This window comes from Triticum dicoccoides, chromosome 3B (genome assembly GCF_002162155.2).
Source record: "Triticum dicoccoides isolate Atlit2015 ecotype Zavitan chromosome 3B, WEW_v2.0, whole genome shotgun sequence".
In the NCBI taxonomy this organism is placed as follows: Eukaryota; Viridiplantae; Streptophyta; class Magnoliopsida; order Poales; family Poaceae; genus Triticum; species Triticum dicoccoides.
In genome coordinates this window covers 48,525,836-48,547,615 of record NC_041385.1, presented here as the reverse complement: position 1 = coordinate 48,547,615, position 21,780 = coordinate 48,525,836, and the positions used below count along the sequence as shown (strand labels likewise).

At 42.9% G+C, this 21,780-nt stretch overlaps 1 pseudogene; it reads right to left on the bottom strand.

Annotated features, from left to right (window-relative positions):
* LOC119279228 overlaps positions 1-21,780 on the bottom strand; it is a 132,107-nt pseudogene that overhangs the window by 14,833 nt on the left and 95,494 nt on the right.

Genomic DNA, 21,780 nt, shown 5'->3' with positions numbered 1-21,780 from the left:
GCATTTTCCCCGTTGTCCGTTTTGCAATCCGGCGCTCCTATGTCCTCCGGCGTCTCCCTCTTCTCTCTTTTCGTGTGTGGGTGTTAAACTTTCTCGGAATGGCCAGAGGTTTTCCAAGCGGCCTTGGTATAGCACCGGTAGACCGCCTGTCAAGTTTCGTGCCATTTGGAGGTCGTTTGATACTCCAACGGTTAACCGGGTAACCGCAAAGGCCTCTTTTGTTTGCAGCCCAACACCCCTTCCAAAGTGGCTCAAAACCCATCTAACTCCCCTCCATGCTCTCGGTCGTTCGATCACGATCGCGTGGCCGAAAACCGCACCTCATTTGGACTCCCCTAGCTTCCTCTATAAATAGGTCCTCCCCGTCCAAATTCCGGGTCCAAACCCTAGACGACTCCCCCTCCGCGCAGCCGGACATGTCCGCCGACGGCCGGACATGTCCAGCCGCCGTCCCGCGCCCAATCCGAAGCTGCCGCGTGTCCTCCCCCACGCCCACATCGCCGCCGGCCCGCTCAGGCCCGCGCGGGGCCCGCCCGAGCCCATCCGGGGCCCGAGCACCGCCGCCCGTCCGGGTCCCCGCCGCCGCGCTCGCCGGAGGCCGCGCAACCGCCGCCCGGCCGCCGCCGCCATTGCGCCTCCGCCGCCGCCTCCGGCAGCCCCGCGCCCTCGCCGGATCCCGCGCGCCCGGCCCGGATCTTCCCCGCCGCCGCCGGGCCGAGCCGCCGCCCGTCGCCTCCATGCGCCACGACCCGCTGCTCCCCGCCGCCCGGAGCACCGCGTCGTCTCCGGCGTCGGTCGCCGCCGGCAAAGAGGCCGCCGGCCGCGCCGCCCCCGTGCCCGCGCGCCTCGCCCCTCCGCCTTCGCTCCGGCGCCGCCTCGGCCGGATCCGGCTCCGCCGCGCCTCTCCGGCCTCCTCCTCGCCGGATCCGGCCCTCTCCGCCCCGGGGTCGTCTTCTCCGGCCATCCCCGAGTCCAACTCCGGCGAACCCCGATCCAGATCTGAGAAGAACGAGGTTGACCCCGAAAACGCCTAAGTCCCCGATTCTGCAATAATTAACATGCCATGTTCATCGCATCACATCTCTGCATCTGTAGCTCCGTTTTGTGCGTGTAATATGTCAAATTGTTCGTCTCGACGAGTAATTCATTTCATTCCATTGCATCATTTTCATTGGAGCTCATATTGATGCCCGAAATGCTGTTGGAAGAGTGCATGTTGATGTTAATCTGCTGAAACTGTTATAACTTGCTCATTTGTCATTTTTGCCATGATTGATGTGTGCATCCTATGAGGTTGAGCTCTACATGTGTTTTGATCTATGCCATGCCATATTTCCAGTGGTGCCAACAATGCATTTTTGTGATCAATGTGGTGACTAGCACAAGCATGCAAACTAGGCTTCGTGATATTGCTGATTTTAGTCCCTGTTCTGCTGTTATTTTGATGCCATGTAAACTTGATGCTACAGAGAGATCCATGCATATTTTGAGATACTTCAGTAAGGGTGTTTTGAACATATGGTTATTGTCTATCCATTAATGCCCTTGTTTGCAATTATGGAGTAGTCTAGCATGTCATTTTCGTGCTCTACTTTTGCTTCAAAATGTTTCCTGGCAGATTGTTTACATGTTATTCAATTTGGCCAAGGTTGCTATAGTTGATCCTTGCATGCTATGGACTTGTTCTTGACTTGGTTTATTTCACAAACACATGTCTTCTTGATGATGCTATGCTTATCTTGTCATGCAATGACTTGTGATGAGTGAATCGAGCTTGTTAAGTAGTGTACTTGCTGTTGCTGTTTTGCTAGACAGATTCTATTATATTTTGTTATTATGTTAACATGTTGCTACTAATCATTCTATGCATAATCTGGAGATGCTCTATAAACATGTTTTGATCTACATGTTATGCCCTATCCATCCATGCCCCTGGTTGTATTTATAACTTGCTGTAGATTGTTCATATCTTGCTCCAAAGTTGCTTCATGATGTTGCTGTCAGCCTGTTAACATTAAGTTCACTAGTTCCCATGTGTTTTGCTAGTGTTCCATGCACCCTATGACCTTGATCTTGCCATGCTTAGCTTCAAAAACATGCCTTCTTACTGTTGGTTGCCTTGCCATGCCATGTATTGCTCTGTAGTGAGTGGTTCAAGCTCACTAACATGTCTACTTATTGTTGTTCTTGCCATGTATGAATCTGTAATATAACTTGCCATGTTTACATGTGTGCCATCATATTTTCTGATCCTTTTTGGCTCATGGTCAGTAAGGGACTTTTGATTTATGCAATTAGTAGATTCATGCCATGCCTTTGTTTGCCATGATATGTTCCTGTAACATATTGTTTTCTTGCTCTAAACATTGCAACCTGATGTTATTTCTGCTAAAGTCTGAAACTGTTATTATTTGCAATCTTTCCATGTCCTTTTGAGCATGTTCTAGTTATTTCTGGAGATAGCTCAGTGTTCATGTTTTGTTGTGCTTTACCTGTACTTCATGCTCATGCCTTTTGTTATTATGTTGTGGTGCTGTAGCATATTGTTTTGATGCTTGTAATATGCCTAGTTGCTGTTATGGACAGATTGTTGCTATGACTTGTATAGTGTGCATGTGTTGAACCGTTGCTCCGTTTTGAGTGTGCTCTATATGAAACTTGCTTGTTTTTGCATGTAGCTTCATATTCTCATGTTGCATCCATGTTTTGAGGTGTTTGCTTGATGTTTGGGTGCATTTTGCATCAATGCCATGTTTAACTTGTTTTGCTCATATCTTCTAGGCCGTAGCTCCGAATCTAATGAACTTTATATGTAACTTGACTAGAATTTTGTGTAGATCATCTTGGTGCATCTTTAACTTGCTGTTTAACAACTTGAACATAAGGTTTATTCAGTTCTGGACCAATTTCAAAATTTGCATACGAGGACTTACCGGAATTGTTATATGTTGTTCCCGGCCTCATTTAAACTTGCCTTGATGTGTTGTTCTTGTTTGCATCATCTCTTGTCATGAGTAGCTTCATGTAGCTTTGTCATGCATCATGCTTGTTGTGCATCATGTCTTGTTCATGTGTGGTGTGTTTACCTATGTTGTGTGCTTCTTCTCGATATTTCCCGTTTCGTCGCGATCGTGAGGATTCGTTCGTCTACGTGTGGTTCATCTTCGTGGCTTCATCTTCTTCATGGACTCGTTCTTCTTCCTAGCGGGATTTCAGGCAAGATGACCGCTACCCTGGATCTCACTACTATCATTGCTATGCTAGTTACTTCGTTCTTTCGCTATGCTGCGCTACCTATAACCTGTTTATCAAGCCATCCCATATTGCCATGAACCTCTAACCTTTGACACCATTCCTAGCAAACCGTTGTTTGGCTATGTTACCGCTTTGCTCAGCCCCTCTTATAGCGTTGCTAGCTGCAGGTGAAGTTGAAGATTTCTCCATGGTGGACAGGATTTTGGTTGGGATATCACAATATCTCTTATATTATTAATGCATCTATATATTTGGTAAAGGGTGGAAGGCTCGGCCTTATGCCTGGTGTTTTGTTCCACTCTTGCCGCCCTAGTTTCCGTCATACCGGTGTTATGTTCCCGGATTTTGCGTTCCTAACGCGGTCGGGTGATTTATGGGACCCCCCTGACAGTTCGCTTTGAATAAAACTTGTCCAGCAAGGCCCAACCTTGGTTTTACCATTTGCCTCACCACCACCTACTTTTTCCCTTGGGAGTCGCTCTCTCGAGGGTCATCTTTATTTTAGCCCCCCCGGGCCAATGCTTGTCTAAGTGTTGGTCAAAACCGAGCGATGTCCGGCGCCTCCTGGGCAACCAGGGTCTATGCCAACCCGACGTCTTGCTCATCCGGTGTGCCCTGAGAACGAGATATGCGCAGCTCCTATCGGGATTGTCGGCGCATCGGGTGGCTTTGCTGGTCTTGTTTTACCATTGTCGAAATGTCTTGTAAACCGGGATTCCGAGACTGATCGGGTCTTCCTGGGAGAAGGTCTATTCCTTCGTTGATCGCGAGAGCTTGTCATGGGCTAAGTTGGGACACCCCTGCAGGGTTTAAACTTTCGAGAGCCGTGCCCGCGGTTATGTGGCAGATGGGAATTTGTTAATGTCCGGTTGTAGATAACTTGACACCAGATCCGAATTAAAACGCATCAACCGCGTGTGTAGCCGTGATGGTCTCTTCTCGGTGGAGTCCGGGAAGTGAACACGGTTTCTGTGTTATGTTTGACGTAAGTAGGTGTTCAGGATCACCTCTTGATCATTACTAGTTCACGACCGTTCCTTTGTTTCTCTTCTCGCTCTCATTTGCGTATGTTAGCCACCATATCATGCTTAGTCGCTGCTGCAACCTCACCACTTTACCCCTTCCTTTCCTATTAAGCTTTGCTAGTCTTGATATCCATGGTAATAGGATTGTTGAGTCCTCGTTGCTCACAGATTACTACAACAACAGTTGCAGGTACAGGTTATGCGATGATCATGACGCGAGAGCGATGCTTGCTTGCGTTGATTTTCTTCTTCTGCTTCTTCGATCAGGGGATAGGTTCCAGGTCGGCAGCCTGGGCTAGCAGGGTGGATATTGTTTGAGTTTCTGTTTATGATTCATCCGTAGTCGGATGTTGTTCTTGTATGTGGTATTGTTGTATTCATGTGACATTGTATGTATTGGATGTATCCCCTCTATTATGTAATGTTGATGTAATGATATTCACCTTGCAAAAGCGTCCCAATATGCGGGTCTATCTTTGGTGGAACCTTCGAATCCTTTTGGATAGGGTCGCATATTGGGCGTGACAGGTAGTGACTTCGATTTATTCACTTGAAAGTGAGGCCAACAGGGTGGATGCCATGGCGGCATGGCGTGCTCCCTTAACGCATGTGGCGTGCGAGGTCATCCCCGGGAGCGAGCACACTACCAGACATAGCAGGAGCATGCACACAAGACCACCACGTTGCAGTTCTCCTCCACCATATTCCCGTGGTGCACGAGGACAGGGCTGGTGACATCGGCTATCGGAGGGAAAGGAGAGAGAGGAGGGATGGGAGGGGTTGCCGGCTGGGGTGAGGGAAAGGGAAGAAGTGGGATGTGAGGAGCTGATGGATGGAGAGGCAAAGGAGAGAGGATGTCACTGTCAGTCGTGCGTCGTCGCCCTCACACCCAAACCAACAGGACGCCCAGCAAGAAAGGCACCAAGGAATCAACACGTGCATACGATGCACACCCCCAGCCGCCACGAATACATGTAAACCGACCCAAGGGTTGAAAACAACGCCATAGGAACATAGGGCCGAGGACACAACCCATAGCCCTGTGATTCACCAGGAGCCTCCCTCTTTTTTTTTTGCGACGAAAAAGGAGTTTTATTTCAAATTGATAGAGTTACAGTCGTGAGGAAAAAGATCCTCGATACATGGTGGTCCTAGATGCATCCACACAGCTGTAGTACACTCTACGCGACTATAATTAGCCAAGCGGTCAGCGACTCTATTTTGATCCCTATTTAATTTCTGGGGAATAAACTCCCTATCCCTCATCAACGCCTTAATTTCAGCTACGAGATGTCCATAGGCAGAACGAATCAATCCATCTCCTGTCAAACTCGATAACGCCACACTAGAATCAGATTGAACAATCACCGGACAATTGGAGTGTTGTATAGCAAGTGTCATCCCTTGCATAAGCGCATGTATCTCCACTTCTAGTGCATCATTGCAATTGAAAATATACCGGTATGCTGCAAAAATAACTGATCCATCATGTCGCCGAAGAATCATCCCTATGGCTGCGGCGCCAGAATCAACTGAAAAAGATCCATCAACTGATAGAGCAACAGAGTCTGTAGTAGGAGGTGGCCAAGGCTTAGGAGCAGGGCCGGTCCTGAGAGTTTGGGCGCCCGGGGCGAAAATAAAATTCGGGGCCCCTTGATAGAAGTTTCAAAATAATATACAATTTACATATTTTCTATCCACTTTGATATTGGAGATTTAAGTTTAAATCTTCCACAGGGAAGGAACCATCTGAATGCTTTGAGATAAGTTTTTGCAGCAGCGCTACAAAATCATAGAATTGATCATCAGGTTAAACAGCGAGTTCTTAGAGAATTTGGCGCACCTTAGTGGTTAATCTTCTTTCAGTAGACATCGTCTCAGAATCAAGGAACATAACTATGTAGAATATCCATCTCGCTTCAGATTCGGTAGCTATTATATCCTCCACCACATTTACTTCATTTGCCAATTTTTCCAGATTCTGAATTACAAAGTATACATAATGTTTATTACTCAAAATCCAACATGTGCTTCGGACCTATTTTGTGCTACTAACATTTTCTACACTAAATCATAAGTGTCAATCATAACCGAGTTATAACAATAAACTGTGCATTGCGTAAACACACCATATTGGCTAAGGTACTTACTCGACTTGCTATTCGATTCAACAGCAACAACAACTAATTCATAATCGAACAATAACGTCACGGCTCCTAATTTTGTAATACCAAGTAAAGGATTCTGCTCATGGTGACTACAACTTTTCCGGCCGGGAGCAAGGAAGGGCAAATCTCAAAATCCATACAACCAGGGGCAGGGGCTGCATAGAACCTCATTGGATTCGATCAAAAAAGGGCGATCCAATCTTACCACAGCCCCACGATGTGAGTCCACAGGCCTGCTCCTTCTCCATGGTTGCCGCCGCCGCGACCGCATAAAGGCGATGGTCTTGCTGCGTTAGGGCTAGAGTTTGGCGTGGGCGTCGTGTGCTACAACATGCCCCTTGTGCGCTGGGCTAGGCCCAATATCTTTGTTCGCTACACCCGAGGGCCCCTTGGCCCCGGCAATCACGAGAAAAAGAGCACTGGTCGTGGCCTCGTGGGCTACTACGTGCATGGCTACCTGTTGACTGAATGGTAATCTGAGCGTACTACGTTTTTGCATCCTTGCATCGCCTAGGCTACCTGCGAACCTGGGAGGGGGCCCCTGGATTTGGGGGGCCCGGGGCGGCCGCCCCCCCCTGCCCCTCCCCAGGGCCGGCCCTGCTTAGGAGCAGGATTAATTCTCACTTCGGCCAAAGCCCAATCAGCAACCGGCATTTTCCCTTTGAGTATTTCCTCAGTGCTCAACTTCTTGGCATCACAAATAGAATTCATATAGCTCACTAAAAAGTCAACAGTAATATCTACTGGAGGAACCTCTTTATCATGAGCAAGATCATTACGTAATTGCCATATACGCCAAATGAGCATTAGTACTCGATCCCTCTCTGCCTCGTTACAGTTAAGCAATAAATTAAGCAACCATTCCTGTCCACTGTTAACAAAGAGATGATCGTGGGGGAGAGACCAAACACGCCTCATGCCCTCCCAAATACTACGTGCATGGCTGCATGCAACTAGTGCATGGTAGCTTTCCTCATCGGTTATACCACAGAGTGGACAAGTTCCACGCCGCGTCAAGTGCCTATATATTGCATGCAAGTTGTAGTCGCTAATGCACCCGTCGCCGCACGCCAAGCCATGTGCTTCATACATAGAGGAACATTTGAACGCCATATAATATTCCAAACAGATCGATTTCCTTCAGGATTAGCACTGGAAGATCCACCAGAAAACTGATCATCATGCTCGGCCATCGCTAAGTGATACACACTTTTCACTGTAAACTAGCCATTCTTCTCCGGGTGCCAGGCGAAGAAGTCCTGCCGTCGACTAGGTGAGGTTCGAATCTTTAGAATTTCCTAGACGTCCATCGGCCAGAAATGGTTATTCAAACGTTGCACCAACCAAGCACCATTTTCATGAAGGAAATCAACCACCCGATTAAAACGACAGTTACCTTTGGGTGTGACCGGTCGGAGATTATGACCCCGTGGGATCCAAGGGTCCCTCCATGTACGAATCAAAGATCCATCTCCAACTCGCCAAATGATTTCTTTTTTAACAAGCTCTAAACCATGTTCAATTCCCTTCCATACAGCTGAAGAATTTCCTGAAAATACTACATCCAACAAATTACCATTGGGATAATATTTCGAACGTAATAAGCGAGCACATAAGCTATCTGGAGAATCAAGGAGTCGCCAAGCCTGCTTCACAAGCAGTGCTTGATTAAAAGCTCGCATGTCCCGGAAGCCCAAACCACCTTTGGACTTTGGTAATCTCATTTTATCCCAACTCTACCATGCCATCTTCTGTTTTCCTTTATCCACTCCCCACCAATATTGCCGCATTAACTGTGTAAGATCATCAAGTACTAACACCGGCAACCGGAATACACTCATCACATAAGTGGGTATAGCTTGCGCAATAGATTTTATTAATAATTCTTTGCTAGAAGAGACCATATATTGTTCACTCCAATCAATAAGTCTCTTACTTAGTCTGTCCTGCAATGTTTCAAATTTCCCTTTATGCATTCTTCCTTCAGGAACTGGCAGACCAAGATACTTAGGATCAAAAACCTCTTGAGTCACCTCCAGTATTGACTTTACTCCCCCGGCCTCCGTCACCAAACAATTGTCAGAAAATAGGATGGAACACTTTGAAGGGTTTATGAGTTGCCCTGTCGCCAAAGCATAAATGTTCAACAAACCTCTCACCAACGTTGCCTGTTGTATGGAAGCACGGAAAAATAACAAAGAATCATCTGCGAAAAGTAGGTGTGAAATAATCGGGGCTCTTCGGCATATCTTAATCCCTTCCAATCCCTCCTCGGCCATGGACTTACTGAATAGAGCAGATAATGCATCAGCAACAAATAGGAATAGAAAGGGGGACAATAGATCACCTTGTCGCAGCCCTCTTGACGGTGAGAATGACTCCAATAATTTACCATTAAACTTAATAGAATATTTAACTGAAGAAACACAAGCCATAATGCGGTCAACCCAAACCGGAGCAAAGCCCCATTTGAGAAGAGCTTTCTCCAGAAAAATCCAATCAACACGATCGTACGCCTTGGATAAATCCAACTTATACGCACATAAAGCCGAGGATTCCTGACGCAAAGATTGTATACGATGAATACACTCGAATGCAATGATAGCATTATTGATATCAACCGTCCAGGAATAAAAGCACTTTAATTATCTGAAATAAGATCAGTGAGCAAAGGACGTAGCCTATTGACCATACACTTCGAAACAATTTTGTATATAAGGAGCCTCCCTCTCTAGGGATCTTAGAGTTTTAGGAGATATGGTTATGCTACAACATAGTGTTTTTTGAAAATGTCACCACGGCGGGAGGGGGGACTCCCCACCTGAATATATTTCAATTTTTTTTAAAGAGTTTACAAACTAGATAAGGCGAGAAGAAAAGAAGTCCTGCCACAAACCGGCATGGACCTTGTTGGTACGTCCATTATGCATCATATTTTCTTGCTGTTATTTATATTGTTTTATTGCATAATAATGCTTTTTGGAGTAATTCTAATGTGTCTTTGTTGGGGAACTTAGTAATTTAAAAAAAATTCCTACGATCACGCAAGATCTATCTAGGAGAAGCATAGCAACAAGCGGGAAGAGTGTCTCCACGTACCCTCATAGACCGAAAGTGGAAGTGTTTAGTAACGCGGTTGATGTAGTCGAACGTCTTCGCGATCCAACCGATCCAAGCACCGAACGTACGGTACATCCGTGTTCAGCACACGTTCAGCTCGATGACGTCCGTCGAGCTCTGGATCCAGTTGAGGCCGAGAGAGAATTCAGTCAGCACGACGGTGTGGTGACGGTGATGATGAAGTTACCAGCGCAGGGCTTCGCCTAAGCACTACGGCGATATGACCGAGGTGTGTAACTGTGGAGGGGGGCACCGCACACAGCTAAGAGAAACTTTGGTGTGTCTTTGGGGTGCCCCCTCCCATGTATATAAAGGAGGGGAGGACGAGGGGGCCGGCCAAGGAGGGTGCGCGCCATGGGGAGTCCAACTAGGATTCCCAATCCTAGTTGGAGTCCCCTTCCATCCAAGAGAGGGAGAAGGAGGGAAGGAGGAAGAGGGGAGAAGGAAAGAGGGGGCGGCGCCCCCCTCCCTAGTCCAATTCGGACTGGCCATGGGGGGGGGCTACCTTGTGGCCCTCCTCTCCTTTCCACTAAGGCCCATGAAGGCACATGAACTTCCGGGGGGGGGGGGTCCGGTAACCCCCGGTACTCCGAAACTTATCTGAAACAACTCGAACCATTCCGGTGTCCGAATGTAACCTTCCAATATATGAATCTTTATGTCTCGACCATTTCGAGACTCCTCGTCATGTCCGTGATCTCATCCGGGACTCCGAACAAACTTCGGTCATCAAATCATATAACTCATAATGCAAATCGTCATCGAACGTTAAGCGTGCGGACCCTACGAGTTCGAGAACTATGTAGACATGACAGAGACACATCTCCGGTCAATAACCAATAGTGGAACCTGGATGCTCATATTGGATCCTACATATTCTACGAAGATCTTTATAGGTCAAACCGCATAACAACATACGTTGTTCCCTTTGTCATCGGTATGTTACTTGCCCGAGATTCGATCGTCGGTATCATCATACCTAGTTCAATCTCGTTACCGACAAGTCTCTTTACTCGTTTCCTAATGCGTCATCCCGTAACTAACTCATTAGTCACACTGCTTGCAAGGCTCATAGTGATGTGCATTACCGAGAGGGCCCAGATATACCTCTCTGATACACGGAGTGACAAATCCTAATCTCGATCTATGCCAACTCAACAAACACCATCGGAGACACCTGTAGAGCATCTTTATAATCACCCAGTTATGTTGTGATGTTTGATAGCACACATTGTGTTCCTCCAGTATTCGGGAGTTGCATAATCTCATAGTCAGAGCAACATGTGTAAGTCATGATGAAAGCAATAGCTATAAAACTAAACGATTATTAATGCTAAGCTAACAGATGGGTCTTGTCCATCACATCATTCTCTAATGATGTGATCCCGTTCATCAAATGACAACACATGTCAATGGCTAGGAAACTTAACCATCTTTGATTAATGAGCTAGTCAAGTAGAGGCATACTAGGGACAGTCTGTTTGTCTATGAATTCACACATGTACTAAGTTTCCGGTTAATACAATTCTAGCATAAATAATAAACATTTATCATGATATAAGGAAATATAAAAAACAACTTTATTATTGCCTCTAGGGCATATTTACTTCAGTCTCCCACTTGCACTAGACTCAATAATCTAGATTACACAGTAATGATTCTAACACCCATGGAGTCTTGGTGCTGATCATGTTTTGCTTGTGAGAGAGGCTTAGTCAACAGGTCTGCTACATTCAGATCCGTATGTATTTTGCAAATCTCTATGTCTTCTTCCTTGACTTGATCGCGGATGGAATTGAAGTGTCTCCTGATGTGTTTGGTTCTCTTATGAAATCTGGATTCCTTCGCCAAGGCTATTGCTCTAGTATTGTCACAAAAGATTTTCATTGGACCCAATGCACTAGGTTTGACACCTAGATCGGATATGAACTCCTTCATCCAGACTCCTTCATTTGCTGCTTTCGAAGTAGCTATGTACTCCGCTTCACACGTAGATCCCGCCACGACGGTTTGCTTGGAACTGCACCAACTGATAGCTCCTCCATTCAATATAAATATGTATCCAGTTTGCGACTTAGAGCCATCCAGGTTAGTGTCAAAGCTTGCATCGACGTAACCATTTACGACGAGCTCTTTGTCACCTCCATAAACGAGAAACATATCCTTAGTCCTTTTCAGGTATTTCAGGATGTTGTTGATCGCTGTCTAGTGATCCACTTCTGGATTACTTTGGTACCTCCCTACTATACTTATAGCAAGGCACACCTTAGGTCTGGTACACAACATTGCATACATTATAGAACCTATGGCTGAAGCATAGGGAATGACTTTCATTTTCTCTCTATCTTCTGCAGTGGTCGGCCATTGAGTCTCACTCAACTTCACACCTTGTAACACAGGCAAGAATCCTTTCTTTGACTAATCCATTTTGAACTTCTTCAAAATTTTATCAAGGTATATGCTTTGTGAAAGTCCAATTAAGCGTCTTGATCTATCTCTATAGATCTTGATGCCCAATATATAAGCAGCTTCATCGAGGTCTTTCATTGAAAAATTCTTATTCAAGTATCCTTTTATGCTATTCAGAAATTCTGTATCATTTCCGATCAACAATATGTCATCCACATATATATCAGAAATGCTACAGAGCTCCCACTCACTTTCTTGTAAATATAGGCTTCTCCAAAAGTCTGTATAAAACCATATGCTTTGATCACACCATCAAAGCGTACATTCCAACTCCGAGAGGCTTGCACCAGTCCATAAATGGATCGTTGGAGCTTGCACACTTTGTTAGCACCTTTTGGATCGACAAAACCTTCTGGTTGCATCATATACAACTCTTCTTTAAGATATCCATTAAGGAATGCAGTTTTGACATCCATTTGCCGAATTTCATAATCATAAAATGCGGCAATTGCTAACATGATTTGGACAGACTTAAGCATCGCTACGGATGAGTGCTATGTCTTTAGCTTGCGTTGGTTTTCCTTGAAGAGGAAAGGGTGATGCAGCAATAGTAGCGTAAGTATTTCCCTCAGTCTTTGAGAACCAAGGTATCAATCCAGTAGGAAGCTCCTCAAAAGTCCCACGCACCTACACAAACAAACAAGAAATCACAACCAACGCAATAAAGGGGTTGTCAATCCCTTCAAGGCCACTTGCGAAAGTGAGATCTGATAGAGATAATATGATAAGATAAATATATTTTTGGTATTTTATAATATAGATTGGAAAAGTAAAGATGCAAATAAAAGTAGATTGAAAGCTTACATGATAAAAGATAGACCCGGGGGCCATAGGTTTCACTAGTGGCTTCTCTCAAGATAGCATAAGTAGTACGGTGGGTGAACAAATTACTGTCGAGCAATTGATAGAAAAGCGAATAATTATGAGATTATCTAGGCATGATCATGTATATAGGCATCACGTCCATGACAAGTAGACCGACTCCTGCCTGCATCTATTACTATTACTCCACACGTCGACCGCTATCCAGCATGCATCTAGAGTATTAAGTTCATAAAGAACAAAGTAACACATTAAGAAAGATGACATGATGTAGAGGGATAAACTCATGCAATATGATATAAACCCCATCTTTTTATCCTCGATGGCAACAATATAATATGTGCCTTGCTACCCCTACTGTCACTTGGAAAGGACACCGCAAGATTGAACCCAAAAACTAAGCACTTCTCCCATTGCAAGAAAGATCAATCTAGTAGGCCAAACCAAACTGATAATTCGAAGAGACTTGCAAAGATAACTTAATCACACATAAAAGAATTCAGAGGAGATTCAAATATTTCTCATAGATAAACTTGATCATAAACCCACAATTCATCGGATCTCGAAAAACACACCGCAAAAAGAGTTACATCGGATAGATCTCCAAGAAGATCAAGGAGAACAAGGTATTGAGATCCAAAGAGAGAGAAGAAGCCATCTAGCTAATAACTATGGACCCGAAGGTCTGTGGTAAACTACTCACAACTCATTAGATAGGCTATGGTGTTGATGTAGAAGCCCTCCTTGGTTGATTCCCCCTCCGGCGGAGCACCGGCGAAGGCTCCAAGATGGGATCTTGCGGATACAGAAGGTTACGGTGGTGGAAATAGTTTTTTGTGGTCGCCTTTGATGTTCTCGGGGTACGTGGGTATATATAGGAGGAAGAAGTATGTCGGTGGACGTCCGAGGGGCCCACGAGATAGGGGGGCGTGCCCAGTAGGAGGGGGACGCCCTCCACCCCCGTGGCCTCCTCGATTGTTTCTTGACTTGCACTCCAAGTCCTCTGGATCACGTTTGTTCCAAAAAGATCGCTCCCGAAGGTTTCATTCCGTTTGGACTCTGTTTGATATTCCTTTTCTTCAAAACACTGAAATAGGCCAAAAAAATAGCAATACCGGCTGGGCCTCCGGTTAGTAGGTTAGTCCCAAAAATGATATAAAAGTGTAAAGTAAAGCCTAAAAATATCCAAAATAGGTAATATAATAGCATGGAACAATCAAAAATTATAGATATGTTGGAGACGTATCAAGCATCCCCAACCTTAATTCCTGCTCGTCCTCGAGTAGGTAAATGATAAAAACAGAATTTTTGATGTGGAATGCTACCTAGCATAATTCTCAATGTAATTTTCTTTATTGTGGCATTATTGTTCAGGTCCAAATGATTCAAGATAAAAGCTTATAAAACATAAAAATAGTAATACTGGAAGCATACTAACAAATAATCATGTTCTATCAAAATAGCATAGCCAAAGAAAGCTTATCCCTACAAAATCATATAGTTAGGCCATGCTTCATTTTCATCACACAAAATACTCCCATCATGCACAACCCCGATGACGAGCCGAGCAATTGGTTCATACTTTTTAACGCGCTTCAGATTTTTCAACTCTTACGCAATACATGAGCGCAAGCCATGGACATAGCACTATGGTGGTATATGGTGGTGGTTGTGAGGACAAAAAAGGGAGAAGATAGTCTCACATCAACTAGACGTATCAACGGGCTATGGAGATGCCCATCAATAGATATCAATGTGAGTGAGTAGGGATTGCCATGCAACGGATTCACTACAGCTATAAATGTATAAAAGCTCAACAAAAGAAACTAAGTGGGTGTGCATCCAACTTGCTTGCTCACGAAGACCTAGGGCATTTTGAGGAAGCCCATCATTGGAATATACAAGCCAAGTTCTATAATGAAAAATTCCCACTAGTATATGAAAGTGACAACACAAGAAACTCTCTATCATGAAGATCATGGTGCTATTTTGAAGCACAAGTGTGGAAAAGAGATAGTAGCATTGTCCCTTCTCCCTTTTTCGCTCATTTTTTTATTTTTTATTTGGCCTTTCTCTTTTTTTATTTGGCCTTTCTCTTTTTTTTATTTGGTGGGCTCTTTGGACTCTTTTTTTTAAAGTCTGAAGTCTCATCCTGACTTGTGGGGGAATCATAGTCTTCATCATCCTTTCCTCACCTGGGATAATGCTCTAATAATAAAGATCATCACACTTTTATTAATTTACAACTCGAGATTTACAACTCAACACTTAGAACAAAATATGACTCTATATGAATGCCTCCGGCGGTATACCGGGATATGCAATGAATCAAGAGTGACATGTATGAAAATTATGAGGGTGGCCTTGTCACAAATACAATGTCAACTACATGATCATGCAAAGAGCAATATGACAATGATGAAGCGTGTCATAATAACGGAACGGTGGAAAGTTGCATGACAATATATCTCGGAATGGCTATGAAAATGCCATAATAGGTAGGTATGGTGGCTGTTTTGAGGAAGGTAAATAATGGGTGCATGATACAGGCGAAAGTTGCGCGACACAATAGAGGCTAACAAAGTGGAAGTGTGAGTGTGCGTATATCCATGGACTCACATTAGTCATAAAGAACTCATATACTTATTGCAAAAGTCTACTTGCCCTCGAAGCAAAGTACTACTACGCATGCCCCTAGAGGGGTAGATTGGTAGGAAAAGAACATCGCTCGTCCCCGACTGCCACTCATAAGGAAGACAATCAAAAGAGCACCTCATGCAACAAATTTGTCACACAAGTTTTACCATACGTGCATGCTACGGGACTTGCCAACTTCAACACAAGTATTTCTCAATTTCATAATTACCCACTAGCATGACTCTAACATTACCACCTTTATATCTCAAAACAATTATCAACCATCAAATTGATCCTAGTGTTTAATGCACTTTCTATGATAGTTTTTATTATACCCAACTTGGATGCTCATCATTCTAGGACCAAATTTATAACCATATAAAATACCATGCTGTTCTAAAAGACTCTCAAAATAATATAAGTGAAGCATGAGAGATCAACAATTTCTTCAAAATTAAGCCACCGCCATGCTCTAAAAGATATAAGTGAAGTACTAGAGCAAAAACTATCTAGTTCAAAAGATATAAGTGAAGCGCATAAAGTATTCTAATAAATTCTAATCAAGTGGGATTCTCCAAAAAGGTGTGTACAGCAAGGATGATTTTGGAAAACTAAAAAGCAAAGACTAATATCATACAAGACGCTCCAAGCAAAACACATATCATGTGGCGAATAAAAATATAGCTCCAAGTAAAGTTACCGATAAACAAAGATGAAAGAGGGGATGCCTTCCGGGGCATCCCCAAGCTTAGGCTTTTGGCTATTCTTGAATATCTTGGGGTGCCATGGTCATCCCCAAGCTTAGGTTCTTTCCACTCCTTAATCCATAGTCCATCAAATCTTTACCCAAAACTTGAAAACTTCACAACACAAAACTCAACAGGAAATTTCATAAGCTCCGTTAGTGAAAGAAAGAAAAGCCACCACATAAGGTACTGTAATAAACTCATTCTTTATTTATATTGGTGCTAAACCTACTGTATTTCAACTTTTCTATTGTTCATATCCTTACATACTAGCCATAGATGCATCAAAATAAGCAAACAACACACGAAAAACAGAATCTGTCAAAAACAGAACAGTCTGTAGCAATATGTAACTGTCAAATACTTATGGAACTCTAAAAATCCTACCAAAATAGGAAGTCCTGGGAAATTTGTCTATTGATCTACAGAAAAAAGAATCAACGCAAAATCACGTTTCTGTGAATTACTAAAATTATTTTCGTGCACGCAAAGTTTCTGTTTTTCAGCAAAATCAAATTAACTATCACCATAGGTTATCCTATAGGTTCTACTTGGCACAAATACTAAATAAAACATGAAAACACATCTAAACATAAGGTAGATGCAAAATTTATTACTAAACATAAACAAAAACAAAAAACACAAATAAAATTGGGTTGCCTCCCAACTAGCGCTATCGTTTAACGCCCCTAGCTAGGCATAAAAGCGAGGATAGATCTAAGTAGTGCCATATTTGGCACTCAATTCATAAGTAGCTCGCATGATAGACTCATAAGGTAATTTAACTTTCTTTCTTGGAAAGTGCTCCATGCCTTTCCTTAATGGAAATTGGAATCTAATATTCCCTTCCTTCATATCAATAATCGCACCAATTGTTCTAAGGAAAGGTCTACCGAGAATAATAGGACAAGAAAGATTGCAATCTATATCAAGAACGATAAAATCTACGGGCACCAAATTCCTATTTGCAACAATGAGAACATCATTGATCCTTCCCATTGGCTTTTTCATGGTGGAATCCGCAAGGTGCAAATTTAAAGAGCAATCATAAGTTCATGGAAACCTAGAATATCACATAAAGTTTTTGGAATCGTGGAAACACTAGCACCCAAATCACATAAAGCATAACACTCATGATGTTTAATTTTAATCTTTATAGTAGGTTCCCACTCATCATAAAGTTTTCTAGGTATAGAAACTTCCAAATTAAGTTTTTCATCAAAAGATTGCATCAAGGAAATACACTCTTAATTTGGAAGTTTCTATACCTATTGTTGACTATAAGCATGAGGAAAATTCACAATGGATTACGACAAGGAAATACACTCTTCTAGAGAAAAATTATCATAATTAAATTCCTTGAAATCCAAGATAGTGGGTTCAATGCTATTTAAAGTCTTGACCTCTCCAATCCCACTTTTACCAAATTTAGCATCACGATCTAAAAACTCCGAATCATTGGGACGCCTTTTAACTAAAGTTGACTCATCTCCAGTCCCATCATTATTAAGATTCATATTGCAAAACAAAGATCTAATAGGGGACACATCAATAGCTTTAAGATCTTCATCATTATTTTCATGGAAACTAGAATAACACGCTTTTATAAAGCAATATTTCTAAGCACGCAATCTAGCGGTTCTTTCTTTGCACTCATCAATTGAAATTCTCATAGATTTGAGAGACTCATTGATATCATGTTTATGAGGAGTAGATCTAAGATTCAGAGAATCAACATCAAGCGAGAGTCTATCAACGTTCCTAGCCAAATCATCAACTTTGAGCAATTTTTCTTCAAGCAAGGCATTAAAATTCTTTTGAGAGATCATAAATTCTTTAACACTATTCTCAAAATCAGAGGGCATCTTATTAAAATTACCATAAGAATTATCGTAGGAATTTCCATAATTATTAGAGGAATTACTAGGGAACAGTCTAGGATTAAAGTTTCCTCCATAAGCATTGTTTCCAAAATTATTCCTACCAACAAAATTCGCATCCATAGATTCATTATTATTCTCAATCAAAGTAGACAAAGGCATATCATTGGGATCAATAGGAGCACTCTTAGTAGCAAACAATTTCATAAGTTCATCCATCTTTCCACTCAAAACATTAATTTCTTCTATAGCATGCACTTTTTTACTAGTAGATCTTTCGGTGTGCCATTGAGAATAATTAGCCATAATGTTATCAAGGAGTTTTGTAGCTTCTCCTAAGGTGATTTCCATAAACGTGCCTCCCGCGGCCGAATCTAAAAGATTTCTAGAAGCAAAATTCAATCTGGTATAAAATTTTTGTATGATCATCCATAAATTCAAACCATGAGTAGGGCAATTGCGAATCGTCAATTTCATTCTTTCCCAAGATTGGGCAACATGCTCATGATCAAGTTGTTTAAAATTCATAATATCGTTCCTAAGAGTGATGATCTTAGCGGGAGGAAAATACTTAGAGATAAAAGCATCTTTGCACTTGTTCCATGAATCAATACTATTCTTAGGCAAAGACGAAAACCAAACTTTAGCACGATTTCTAAGTGAAAACGAAAATAAATTCAATTTAACAATATCATTATCCATATCTTTCTTATTTTGCATCTCACACAAATCAACAAATTTGTTTAGATGGGTAGCGGCATCTTCACTAGGAAGGCCGGAGAATTGATCTTTCATAACAAGATTCAGCAAAGCAGTATTGATTTCACAAGACTCAACATCATTAAGAGGAGCAATCGGAGTGCTAAGGAAATCATTATTATTGGTATTGGAGAAATCACACAATTTGGTATTATCTTGCGCCATCGCGACAAGTAATCCAACACACAAGCAAACAAAAAAAGGCAAACGAAAGAGAGAGGAGATTGGGAAAGAGAGGGCGAATAAAACGGCAAAGGTGAAGTGGGGGAGAGGAAAACGAGAGACAAATGGCAAATAATGTAAGTGCGAGGGAGATGAGTTTGTGATGGGAACTTGGTATGTCTTGACTTGAGTGAAGACCTCCCCGGCAACGGCGCCAGAAATCTTTCTTGCCACGTCTTGAGCTTGCATTGGTTTTCCTTGAAGAGGAAAGGGTGATGCAACAATAGTAGCGTAAGTATTTCACTCAGTTTTTGAGAACCAAGGTATCAATCTAGTAGGAGGCTCCTCAAAAGTCCCACGCACCTACACAAACAAACAGGAACTCGCAACCAACACAATAAAGGGGTTGTCATTCCCTTCAAGGCCACTTGCGAAAGTGAGATCTGATAGAGATAATATGATAAGATAAATATATTTTTGGTATTTTATAATATAGATTGGAAAAGTAAAGATGCAAATAAAAGTAGATTGAAAGCTTATATGATAAAAGATAGACCCGGGGGCCATAGGTTTCACTAGTGGCTTCTCTCAAGATAGCATAAATAGTACGGTGGGTGAACAAATTACTGTCGAGCAATTGGTAGAAAAGCGAATAATTATGAGATTATCTAGGCATGATCATGTATATAGGCATCACGTCCATGAAAAGTAGACTGACTCTTGCCTGCATCTACTACTATTACTCCACACATCGACCGCTATCCAGCATGCATCTAGAATATTAAGTTCAAAAAGAACAGAGTAACGCATTAATAAATATGACATGATGTAGAAGGATAAACTCATGCAATATGATATAAACCCCATCTTTTTATCCTCGATGGCAACAATACAATATGTGCCTTGCTGCCCCTGCTGTCACTGGGAAAGGACACCGCAAGATTGAACCCAAAGCTAAGTACTTCTCCCATTGCAAGAAAGATCAATCTAGTAGGCCAAACCAAACCGAGAATTCGAAGAGACTTGCAAAGATAACTTAATCACACACAAAAGAATTCAGAGGAGATTCAAATATTTCTCATAGATAAACTTGATCATAAACCCACAATTCATCGGATCTCGACAAACACACCGCAAAAAGAGTTACATCGAATAGATCTCCAAGAAGATCAAGGAGAACATGGTATTGAGATCCAAAGAGAGAGAAGAAGCCATCTAGCTAATAACTATGGACCCGAAGGTCTGTGGTAAACTACTCACAACTCATCAGAGAGGCTATGGTGTTGATGTAGAAGCCCTCCATGGTCGATTCCACCTCCGGCGGAGCACCGACGAAGGCTCCAAGATGGGATCTCACAGATACAGAAGGTTACGGTGGTGGAAATAGTTTTTCGTGGTCGCCTCTGATGTTCTCGGGGTACGTGGGTATATATAGGAGGAAGAAGTAGGTCGGTGGACGCCCGAGGGGCCCACGAGATAGGGGGTGTGCCCAGTAGGGGGGGGGCGCCCTCCACCCTCGTCGCCTCCTCGATTGTTTCTTGACTTGCACTCCAAGTCCTCTAGATCACGTTTGTTCCAAAAATATCGCTCCTAAAGGTTTTATTCCGTTTGGACTCCGTTTGATATTTCTTTTGTTCGAAACACTGAAATAGGCAAAAAAACAGCAATACAGGCTGGGCCTCCGGTTAGTAGGTTAGTCCCAAAAATGATATAAAAGTGTAAAGTAAAGCGCAAAACATCCAAAATAGGTAATATAATAGCATGGAATAATAAAAAATTATAGATACGTTGGAGACGTATCAGTGAGAAGGTCTCATCGTAGTCAACTCCTTGAACTTGTCGGAAACCTTTCGCAACAAGTCGAGCTTTGTAGACAGTAACATTACCGTCAGCGTCAGTCTTGTTCTTGAAGATCCATTTATTCTCTATGGCTTGCCGATCATCGGGCAAGTCAACCAAAGTCCACACTTTGTTGTCATACATGGGTCCCATCTCAGATTTCATGGCCTCAAGCCATTTCACGGAATCTGGGCTCATCATCGCTTCCTCATAGTTCGTAGGTTCGTCATGGTCTAGTAACATGACGTCCAGAATAGGATTACTGTACCACTCTGGTGCGAAACGTACTCTGGTTGACCTACGAGGTTCGGTAGTAACTTGATCTGAAGTTTCATGATCATCATCATTAACTTCCTCACTAATTGGTGTAGAAATCACTAGAACTGATTTCTGTGATGAACTACTTTCCAATTCGGGAGTTGGTACAGTTATCTCATCAAGTTCTACTTTCCTCCCACTCACTTTTTTCGAGAGAAACTCCTTCTCTAGAAATGATCCATTCCTAGAAACGAATGTCTTGCCTTCGGATCTGTGATAGAAGGTGTACCCAACAGTCTCCTTTGGGTATCCTATGAAGACACATTTCTCCGATTTGGGTTCGAGCTTATCAGGTTGAAGCTTTTTCACATAAGCATCGCAGCCCTAAACTTTAAGAAACGACAACTTGGTGTCGCCTCAACGGATTTAGATGGTGCCGTATTTAACGTGAATGCAGCCGTCTCTAAAGCATAACCCCAAAACGATAGCGGTAAATTAGTAAGAGGCATCATAGATGGCATCATATCTAATAAAGTGCGGTTACGATGCTCGGACACACCATTATGTTGTGGTGTTCCAGGTGGCGTGAGTTGCGAAACTATTCCCATTGCTTCAAATGAAGACCAAACTCGTAACTCAA